Source organism: Saccopteryx leptura, chromosome 1, assembly GCF_036850995.1.
Source record: "Saccopteryx leptura isolate mSacLep1 chromosome 1, mSacLep1_pri_phased_curated, whole genome shotgun sequence".
NCBI classification, from domain to species: Eukaryota; Metazoa; Chordata; class Mammalia; order Chiroptera; family Emballonuridae; genus Saccopteryx; species Saccopteryx leptura.
In genome coordinates, this window is record NC_089503.1 from 358646014 (window position 1) to 358657370 (window position 11357).

Here is an 11357-nt window from a genome sequence, read left to right on the forward strand (position 1 = left end):
ACAGAGCCTTTAGCTTCTGCCTCACAGAGGTAGAAGCTGGGATGTGTGGAACAGAAGCCCTTATGCAGGAGAATTCCTCATTGTCCCCCCACCTGCAGCAGCTGGAGGAGCAGTCTTTATAGCTGGGAACTTTCAGAGCAGAATCAGCAGTTATGTCTCCCAGACAGGGATGGGGTGTGGTCAGGTAGAAACCAGTTTCAGTCTGGAGTCACGAGGCCTGTCCTCTACAGCTCTGGTCTGCTAGTGATAAAGAATGCCCTCAGGTCAGGTTTAGTTACAGGGCTCAAAGGGGAGAAGGGGTGCCAGGAGGTGTGCAGGGCCTTAAGTCCTGGAAAAAATGGCTTTCAGTCCGTTCTCCAGCAGGAGGGAAAAGGAGGTGCAGGAAATAAGTGGTTTAATTAAATTCTTAAATATTTTATTAATTGTTCTGTTTTCTAAGAGTAAGGCACAAACCTAGTTGTTCTTGTGATGAGAAGTAAACTGTTCTTAGTGAGGCCAGTAATTTTAAAACCAAATATGGTACTGTTCTTATTAATATTGAATGTAACAGCTTAAAAAAAAAAGGCACTGTCCTCATCTGGGTGGGCCAGAGACTAACTAATAAATAGATGTTCTTTGAGCATTAGGTTGATGGTAATTTGTTAGGAAGCAATTGAAAACTAATGCAGACATCATGGGACTGCCTCTTGGTATCAAAGCTGCGGTTTCATTTAAGAAAACCTCCACAGCCTAGGATTTTGTTCAAGCAGGTAAGTTATATGGTAAGAGAGGGAGTGAAAGTGAGGTGTAGGTGGTACCAAAATTATCTTGGTGTGAAAAATTATATATATATACTTTGTCTCTGCCCCTAGTTCCTGACTCAGCTACTACACCTCCTTGTAAATAGGGATGCTAGGAGAATCTTTTGTTCTAACATTTAGTCTTTGATCTCAGTTGCTGACAAGAAGCTACGAAGGCCGTTACAATTCTTGAGTGATAGGAGCATTGGACAATGAATGCCTAAATCCCTTGGGATTTCCTGCACTGTCTTTCGATTTAATGCAGGGTCTCTTGGGAGGATCCTGGATAGGGGCTGGTCAGAAGAAGACCAAGACATGATTAGTGTTGGCAGTGTCACACCCACCTCTCATTTCTGAAACAAAGGAGAGGGGCTATAAATGAAGTGAGTAATCCATCATGCTTACGTTATGAAGCCTCCATAGAAATCCCCATAGTGTGGGGTTCCAAGACCCTCTGAGTTGGTGAGCACATCCATATGCCAGGCAGGGTGGCACAGCCCAACTTAACAGGGACAGAATCTCTTGTGTTCAGGAGCCTATGTACCTCTTTGTCCGGCTGTGACTTTTTCCATAGCTTTTATTAAATAATAAATTGGTGAATATAAACAAAAGAGTGCCCCCATTTATACAGAGTTTTCTCTTTTCTAATGATGTCTGTGCAGCCACATACGCTTTGTCTACAGACTTCACCTGGATAAAGGCATCTTCTGATGCATGGCTCAGGTGAGTCAATACCATGTGAACTTTGTGAGTTTTGAATACCTATGAAAAACTCCCCCAGAAAGTCCAGGATGTCCTTGACCGTGTCTGTGTAGGGAACATCCTGAAGGAATACACAGTCTCTAACATTTGTAGGGTGCACAAATTGCTGAGGTGATACTGGAATAATGAGAAGGGTTGGAGTGGAATGAGACGGGCTAAGGAGAATTGATTCAGCACCTGCTGAACTTCAGTTGCTGTGCTCCTAAACAGTTCAACATATCTTTTGTCCAACATGTCCTTAAGTTTTCTCAACGTGTTCTCAAGGTATATATTCCTCAGAAGCAAAGAGGACAAAGTATTGCCCATTGGCCTACTGTCTGTTAGGTTATAAGGAGGATATCTTTTATCACCCTGTAATGGGGCCTTGTGGTACAAAGTGGGCCACCACTTTATCAGCTGTGGCCATGAAAGGGAGCCCTACATGTGGATAAGGACTTTCTTTTTTTTTTTTTTTTTTCGAGAGAAATTAGAATACTTCATTGGAGGTACCACCAGCAGGTTTTTTTGTGTGTGTGTTTTTTTTTAGCATTCTTTTTTTTTTAATTTTTATTTATTCATTTTAGAGAGGAGAGGGAGAGAGAGAGAGAGAGAGAGAAAGAGAGAGAGGAGAGACAGAGGGAGAGAAGAGGGGAGGAGCTGGAAGCATCAACTCCCATATGTGCCTTGACCAGGCAAGCCCAGGGTTTCGAACCGGCGTCCTCAGCATTTCCAGGTCGACGCTTTATCCACTGCGCCATCACAGGTCAGGCACCACCAGCAGTTTTAAGACAATCTTTACTGGTTGTTTTGTAAAACTCAAATGTCCCAGATCTCTACATAATGCTTGAGTCTCTATAGTACTAGGTCACCTCACTTACAAACCTAGTCAGAGTTTCTCTACCCTAGGCATTCGCCGCAGCGCTGACTCTCTTTTGGAAATACTGGGCCCTCTGACGATTACCTCACTGTCTTGATCCAAAGCCTGCCATGGCAGACCTGGAGACCTGATTACAGTGCTGTCATCAGAAAGTTCCACTTTGCTGCAAGCACCACTTTCAAGTTTGTAATTTACTCTCTCTGGATCTGAAAATGTGTGGTTATTAGGCTCTGAACTCACTGCTAAAATTGTATTCCTCATATCTGCAACTTGAGAAGCTCCACACAGAAGGCTGAGTTATTCTCAAAATACAAAGACTCTCATTGCGTGTAGCATCCAATTTATCAGCATCAGGTTCACCAGGGCAACGCTTATTAAATTCTTTTTGAAGATCAAAAAAGTAATAGAAACATACAGGCAATAGTTCTGAAAGCATTAGGTTGCAGGATTTGCCTGACATAAAGTACCTCATCACAGAGACAGGAGGTGGCCCCTACCCTTCCATTCAGTACATTGCTCACTGGTTAAGCTATCTCAGGGCTAGACCTAGCTGTGGTGGCACTCCACGCACTGACCTTACCTTATTCTCTTTTTTATAGTCCTCTGTCAGTTCCAAATGATCTGGTCTAACTAGTACTTCATGCAACTCTCCCACCTTCATGACAGCCCGTTCCATGACTTTCCATAACAGCAGGATCAGCTGCTGCTGCTCCTGACACAAGCCCAGCTTGGCTCCAATAGTCCAAGTAATGATTCCGGAAAGCACCACCATGTAATCCGGAGACACCGTGTCATGATGGTAGGTGAGGAGAGATTGGGGCCAGAAGGTAGTGGGATGGGGTTCAGATGAGAAACTTGAGCTGTCAGCCTCCAAGGGCTTCCTCAGGCTCGCATGGCCCTGCTGCTATGTCTTCCCAGGCATCCCAGATACCCCTTTACAGTACTGGGCAAAGACGGCTGAAACCCCAAGTAAAGATGCAGGAGGGTGGTGCAGTACCAGTACCCGGTGGAGGCAGTGCTGGTGACTCACAGGGACGCAGACAGCATCCCCAGCCTCAACAGCCTGGCAGTGCGTGCACGCTGGCAAGCACGGTGATGTGTTCACACGAAGGGGTTCCAGGGAAGAGAGGCTTAATAAGTTCAACTCAGCCACCTGGGTGTGGTATTCCCCAAAACCCACGTGAGCGGCTGCTCAAGGCTGGTGTGAAGGGAAGAGCAAGTGGAGCTGACCCCAGCCACTGGCAGTCCGAGCACCCGGCTGTGCCCTGAGCCATGGGCTGCTGCTGGCCACACCCACCATGCTCTTCCAGAATTCAGGTGTAGGCCTGCTGGATCTGTACTTGCTGTACCTGCCCAGGCCGATTGCACGCTGGTCCTCATGTGCATCCTGCTGGTGTAGCAACTGCAGGCGTCGCCAACAAGGTGGTGTGCACGCTCTTCCCCAGCTGTCCACCACCGGCAGCCCCCTGGTCGGCCTGGTCCCCGTGAAGCACTTGAGATTATTTGTGGGAGGCTGTGGTAATCCTCTAGGACCTAGCGAGACCTCGGTAAACTGGGAGAAAAAAAAAAGCGTCAGCTCCGGGGACAGCTCAGGTAGAAAGGTGCCTTCCAGACTGGCCCAGGAGCACCCTAGGCTGGGGTGCAAGGAGCTGCCAAGGGTTGAGACATCTTACAGGACTGAGGAAGGAAGCCAGGCCCCTCAATAGGTAAAGCCTGATGGTTCTCAGAACTAACCCTGGGGAATGTGCCAAGTGGCTCCACTGCGGTCACGCCAAGTGAGTGGGGTGTGGACAAGTCCTGCCCGGGGTGAGGATGACAGAGATGCAGAGACCCGACCCTGAGGACCAGGTTCAGTGACGCAGATCCACTTTATTCAGGAAGTAAGCTAGCTTATATACATGGGTTCAGCCTATAGGGTGTTACAGCGTGTCCTTCATAGACAATGCCTGAAAAGATCAGGGAGCTGCGTGGTTGGCGCTAAGTCACTTCCTTATAGCAGGCGAGCTCCCTTCCTGGGTATGCCCAGGAGGCTCTGGGAGCTGGAGTATTCTCACAGCATTGCATCAGCCACAGCTGCTAGGATTGGCTCTGCGCTCCACCCACAGTGGGGGCCCAAACACCCCGCCCAGCATGTTCCATGGGCGCATGTTCTCCTGCTTCAGGAGTGGAGAGGCCAGCTCCTCACCAGGGGCCACCTGGAGAGCAGCCTGGAGCTGGGGCTAAGCCCACCCAGGAGGACATGGCAGTTTGGAGAAGAAAATGAAGCCCCTGGCAGTGCAAAGCCCACAGGGGACCAACAACTGCAGCTGGCAGCTGTTACTGAGCCTGCTGTGGGGTGGAAAGGCCAGCCTGGACTGGACGCCTAGCCCGCGGTGACCACAGTTACCACGCTCTTGTTGCCACAGAGGCGGGCTCCCTGCACTCCACCGAGGTGGACAAGTCCCTACCGGGAAGTAGGTGCCACCTCGCCTACTGCATGCCACCACAAAGGAAGCCGTGCTGAACTCCCCCAGCCCCCGTACGACCTGGACCTGTCCCTGGTGCCAGGTATGATATGAGCACCACAAGGACGTGGCCATGGCGCCGGCATCTGCGTCCCCCAGCCGCTCCAAAGACAGCAGCGCTCTGTGCCAGGACGCGGTGGGTGCCTCGGGCCGAGGAGACGCTGCCCATTGGTGATTCCCTTCTTCATCCATTGGTGAGTCCCTGCTTCATCCATTGGTGAGTCCCTGCTCACCCTCTGTCTGACTCGGACCCCCTGCCCGCCGCCCCCAGCACCACGTCCTCGAACCAGAATACCAAGGGCTTAAGCTCCTTCATCACCATACACTGCCCGACCCCTCAGCGTCCTCCCACCGTCGCCCATTCTCCCAGCATATGCACGGTGGACCCCAAGATGCTGCCCCCAGGGGCAGACCCAGCTGACGGGGTCTGGAGTGTACTCGAAGTCCCCGTACTTCTTTCTAAAACCCCGGAACTGCCATTCTCAAAGCCACTCCAGTGACCAACTGCTCCCCAAACTAAGGGCCTGGCTGACGGGGGCTGTACCAGTCAGTGGCTCAGCTCTAGAAGCCAGCCCAGTGACCAGAGAGGTCAGCCACCTCCTTCCAAAAAGTCCTCAGTCCCCTGTAGGCCTGTTGGCAGCTGGCCAGAGGACTTGCGCCCTGCACCGCCTCCCTCACCAGCCACAGTCTCGCTGCCCAGGCCTACCGCTTGGGGCAGCTGCACCGGCGCAGGGGTGAGGTGCAGTGCACTGTGCCCGGGCGTGCGCCTGCTGCGTCCTCAGGGTCGGGACCAGCGCCAGCCTGTGTGCCCGCCTGCACGGCGCCCAGCAAGCTGCAGTGTGAGGGTGATCTCCAGGTGACCCTGACCTCCACCTTTGGAGGCTGTGGGACAGCTGTGTTAGGCTTGCTCGCTGGCTGCAAGTCCTTTGTTTGATTAGTGCTGAGCACATGGCAGCACCACCTGTGTAGAGCCTGGATAAGGCTATGGGTGCTTACGCTCAGGGTGGTTGCCGATGTGCAGATTGCCTGCCCGCCACTGTGAGGGGCCATTTTGCTGTCAGTTTGCCTGAGAGGCCGTTTCCTTTGCCTGTGTACTTGTCTGCCATTGTGAGACTTTATTAACCAGGAATGGCCCAACCCTTTCTGCGCCTGCACTTTTTCTATGGCCTGATCAAATCCAATGTGAACTTGCCTGGCCATGGCCCCAGCCACCGCGTTACAGAAGCTGAGCACAAGTGGGGATAGAAGACACCTGCCCGGTACCAGGCGCCAGTCATCAAGCACAGTATTGGGCAACAACAGGCACTGGTCCATGCAAGTGAGGTCTACCCCACCTGAAAGGTGTAATTCTTCTCCTAATACCCACCCTTCCTCCCAGATTGTGCCACTGTCTTGGGATTCACCTGTGTCAGAAATAAATCAGGTATTCATATCAAAGTAATAATAATAATGATTATGCCCTTGCTCAAAAAATGCCCACAGATCTGTAAATGTTTCTACCTACATGGCAAGAGGGACTTAAAAAGTGTAATGAAGGTTTAGAATCGTGATACCTGAGGATTTCCTGGATTGTTAAAATGGCTCCAATCTAATGAAAATGGAGAAACTTTCCAGTCTGTGGTCAGCCAAAGAAAAATATGACACCAAAGAAAAAAGTCAGTTTCTAGCTTTGAAGTATTCTTCCCTAGAGCTTACAGAAAGGAATGTAGTCTTTTAATATATAAAACTGAAAGATATAAATTTTAGTTGTTTTAAACTGCTAAATTTGTGGTAATTTATCACAGCAACAACAGATATAATTTAGCTATGGTCATTAGAGTATGAAGCACAATTGAATTTTATATTAAATGCAATGGGTATACATGAGAAACACTAAACTGTACTTTATGTTGGAAAGTAAAGATGTGTGACTAACATTGCACAGAAAAGGGGAAGATACACCATGCGCAGTTGTTCTTTGTCCTTTTTTACTCTGCGCCATCTGAATAGTCTGGATAAATCCTGGAAAAGCTGGGTGTGTGTGTGTGTGAGTTTGTGCACACATGCACGCACATGTTTTCTGAATAGTGACAATATAATGGAAAACTAAGCTTGAAATGGGGATGGGAAGAACAGGATGAATTATGTATTGGCAGGCCTGCAACACTATTGTAACTAGAAAAGAAAAGAATAAATGGGAAAAAATTAAGTGTAGTTTTAAAGTCATCAGAGACCAGTGGAAAACAACAAAGACCAGATGTACTAAAATTCCTGAGGGAATAAAGCTCTTTGAAAGGAACTAATAATTGCCATCTATTTTATCCCCTCTGAGGATTTGCCAGATATTGGCACAATTTTGTTTCTATTGGTCCGAGTAGAGAGATTTTACAGGGGAATAAAAAAGCAGCAGCAATTTTGACCATCTTCTGGTGCCGGCATCACAGGCTGGAAACTGGATGTTCTGGTTATGCATTTCTCTAAAACCAATTACTACAAAATGTAAGCTTCAATTTAAATTTAGAACAACAACAATCATTTAATCTTCTTAGAGTTTCTGTGGGACACGAACTGTAGATAGCATCAGCTGAGTGATTGCGGCCCAGAGTCATCTCTCACGGGCCTGCAGTACAATGTGACCGGAGCCGGAACAGTGGAGGGATGGAATAACTGGGGGGCTTGATGGATCTCTCAGTGTGTGTGTGTGTGTGTGTGTGTGTGTGTGTGTGTGTGTATGAGAGAGAGAGAGAGAGAGAGAGAGAGAGAGAGCAAGAGCCTCTCCATGTAATCTCCATGGAAGAATAGTCTGTTCTTTCTCATAGCTTGAGGTCTCAGGACAGTTGAACTGTTAACAAAAAGGCTGAGGCTGTAAAAGTGAAGGTATTCCAGCAAGAAAAGCAGGAGATGATCCAGTTATTATGAGCTGAACTTGGAAGTCACATTGTGTTGCTTTTTTTTTTTTTTTTTTTTTTTTTTGTATTTTTCTGAAGTTGGAAACGGGGAGGCAGTCAGACAGACTCCCACATGCGCCCGGCCGGGATCCACCCGGCATGCCCACCAGGGGGTGGTGCTCTGCCCATCTGGGGCGCTGCTCTGCTGCAACCAGAGCCATTCTAGTGCCTGAGGCAGAGGCCATGGAGCCATCCTCAGTGCCCGGGCCAACTTTGCTCCAATGGAGCCTTGGCTGCGGGAGGGGAGGAGAGAGACAGAGAGGAAGGAGAAGGGGAAGGGTGGAGAAGCAGATGGGCTCTTCTCCTGTGTGCCCTGGATGGGAATAGAACCCGGGACTCCTGCACGCCAGGCCGATGATCTACCACTGAGCCAACCGGCCAGGGCCTGTGTTGCTGTTGTTACACTCTGTTGGTTAAAAGAAAATTCTGCAAAATTTTGTGGGAGGGGATGGACTTATAGATCCCACACCTCAATGGAAAGATTATCAGGTAGCATGTAGCATGGTGAATATGGTTGTAGTCATCTTTGGGAAGTAGAATCTGCCACACTACATTCTTTCCCTGACCCAGACACCAGGTGCCTTTTCAGTAGGAGGCATTTTCTGAGGTCTGGCTCAATGGAGAAGGGCCAGAGAGGTGGAGTAAATTCTTTTATAGTTTCACAGTGCTTTGGAGGCAAGGTCTAGCGAGAAGAAAAAGGTCTACAGCAAGGCCAACACTGATCTCCCCTTAGTTATTTAGCCAGTTTTTAAGCTGCTTGGAGTAATTTTATAAATTCAGCTCAGAATTTCTGGAGTGCAGAATGCTCAGTGCTAAAGAAAGAACTTCTAGGCTCAATTAAAAACCTGTAAAGCACCTGGTTTAGTCCTTTTAGGCTGATATAACAACATACCACAGACTGGGTGGCTGATAAACAAACAAAATTTATATGTCATAGTTCTGGAATCTGGTGTTTCAGGATCAGGACTAAAGCATGGTCATGTTCTAGTGAACACCCTCTTTGAAGTTGCAAACGGCCAGCTACTTACTGTGTCCTCACATAATAGACAAGCTAGCTTTCTATAGTCTCTTTTAAAAGGGTACTAATCCTTTTCAGGAAGGGTCTGCCTTTATAACCTAATCACCTCCCAAAGATGCCACCTCCTGATACCATAACCTTGGGCCTTAGGTTTTTAATATATATATTAATACTTCATTGACTCTTGAGCTATTGCCCAAAAGATTGGTTTATTTTTAGTCTCTCACTTAGAAAACTCCCTTCTGGTAGATTAATCATCAGACCATAGCAGAACACATCTGTGGACATGGGGATTTGGGAGCATTGGGAGAAGAAGAATAATCCTAGTACCTAGAGAAGAAACACCTGGAGTGACAGGAGAGTGAGGGGGCATTAATTGTCCTTGTCTTTTACAATCATTCTGGGAATCATATCCATGATGAAAAATGGCCTTATGTGGCTCTCCCAAACCATTGTAAGATCCTTAAGGGTAACTGACTGCTGGATCTTCCATCTCTAACCAATTCTCACCGAAATTAATCACCATTTCCCTAAATCTAACAGAGATGGGCATTGGAAACAGAAAGAAGTGGGCCTAGATCCTGCACACCCTTTGTGAAATACATGTCAATGGCTCCAGTAGTATCCTTCATCCCCATTTCCATAGCCATCTCTCAGATATTCTGTAAGGAAGAAGAATGTTATATTGCTGGTGATGTCATATTGATAGACAAATAGGACAGGTTGAAATTAAAGCCGCTGTAAGTCATTCCAAAAACAAGGACTAAGTTCTCAGCCATTTTAGCTGAAATGGAATCTATGAGGTTTACCATCTTATTGGAGAGGCACTTTGGGACACTGTTGATTTTTTTGGCCCCTGATTGATATAGGCCCACTTAGTGTCCCCAGAAATCAACAATATTTTTTTGCAGTAGAACCATGTGAACTCTAAGGATTGTATTTTCAAGGTAGAACCAGACATTCACTTGCTTCCCTCCCTAAAACATAGTGAGTTGCATATCATAGGAAACTTGCATGTATTTAAAACATCCTCAATAGATAATGAAACATCCTCAGATAACTGTGGAGGTCTCTCCAAAATGAAAAGAAGCTACTCTTTATGTGTAAACATCAGCCATTTTCTCCCACATCCTCCAAAGTAAAATTCTTAAAAATAATTATTTGAAGTTTAAAATACATTTCCATAGAAACAATGTTATTAAAATAATAAAATACAAACCTGTATGTCATGATTTAACTGGGTCTGTAACAACTGGCAACTTGGCTTGGGGGGTTCAAAGTATCCTGTGGCACAGGGGAGTGAAAGAGGTGTCATTAGTACTCTGGGTTCCAGACTGACTACCAAAAACAATGCAAAATATATACAATTCATCTTCGGCACTGAGAACCAGGATTAAGATAAGACAAATAAGGCATTCAAATTGGACATAAAATTTAAGAAGCTACAAAAAAACAACAACAACAAAAACAAAACAAAACAAAACAACAACAAAAAAAACCTCAGGAACTAAATACATAATTTAATGCAATTTTTCTTTAAAAAATACATCAGATTGATAAACTAATGTCTGATCCTGGATTTTATAAATAAAGTTTATTGGGACACATGCATGCATTTTTTCTCAACTCTGGCAACCAAATTCTCTAAAAGTTAGCCTCTTATATTGCTCTAATTTTCTTCCTGGGACAATTATTTGAGAAAGGGATGGCTGAGTAAGAAACTTTTTAAAAATGTCTTCACGTACCTAAATATCTTGTTCCTTGGTTTTGACAGTATATCAAAGTGAAGTACACATTTGAAGGCATTGCCAAAGAGAGATGGATGTCCTCTGGGCCCATAAAGTTTGTTAGAAGTATTTGGCTTTAAACACATAGGGAAGCCAGCACTTTCAAACAATCAAAGAACCCTTGAATCTGTAATTGATTCAATACATATAATTATTTTTTTTTTCTTTTTCTGAAGTTGGAAACGGGGAGGCAGTCAGACAGACTCCCGCATGTGCCCGACCAGGATCCACTTGGCATGCCCACCAGGGGGCGATGCTCTGCCCATCTTGGGGTGTCACTCTGCCACAATCAGAGCCATTCTAGCGCCCTACTCAGAGGCCACAGAGCCATCCTCCGCGCCCGGGCAAACTTTGCTCCAATGGAGCCTTGGCTGCAGGAGAGGAAGAGAGAGACAGAGAGGAAGGAGAGGGGGAGGGGTGGAGAAGCAGATGGGCGCTTCTCCTGTGTGCCCTGGCCGGGAATCGAACCCAGGACTCCAGCACTACAGGCCGATGCTTTACCACTGAGCCAACCGGCCAGGGCCCATATAATTAATGTTTCAGCTTCTTAATACTTCCTGGAAAAATACTACTATTTTTTCAGAACTCACATAATTTCTAAAAATTTGAGTTCATGGGTGAGTTGTTGCTTTGCTTTCACAGCATTTATCATGACAAAGACAATAGCAACATCTCTGACATGAAGAGGAAGGGAGAGGGCATTAATTTAAGGAAGTCCTATATA

General features: G+C 46.7%; 1 non-coding gene and 1 pseudogene across 1 annotated transcript; both read right to left on the reverse strand.

The window, feature by feature from the left end:
• Positions 1-2380: 2380 nt before the first annotated feature.
• Positions 2381-5093, reverse strand: LOC136388452 (epithelial splicing regulatory protein 1-like; annotated as a pseudogene).
• A 5987-nt stretch (positions 5094-11080) lies between these two features.
• Positions 11081-11156, reverse strand: TRNAY-GUA (transfer RNA tyrosine (anticodon GUA)). The gene has a single exon. It is a non-coding gene; the product is annotated as a tRNA-Tyr (tRNA).
• Positions 11157-11357: the final 201 nt, after the last annotated feature.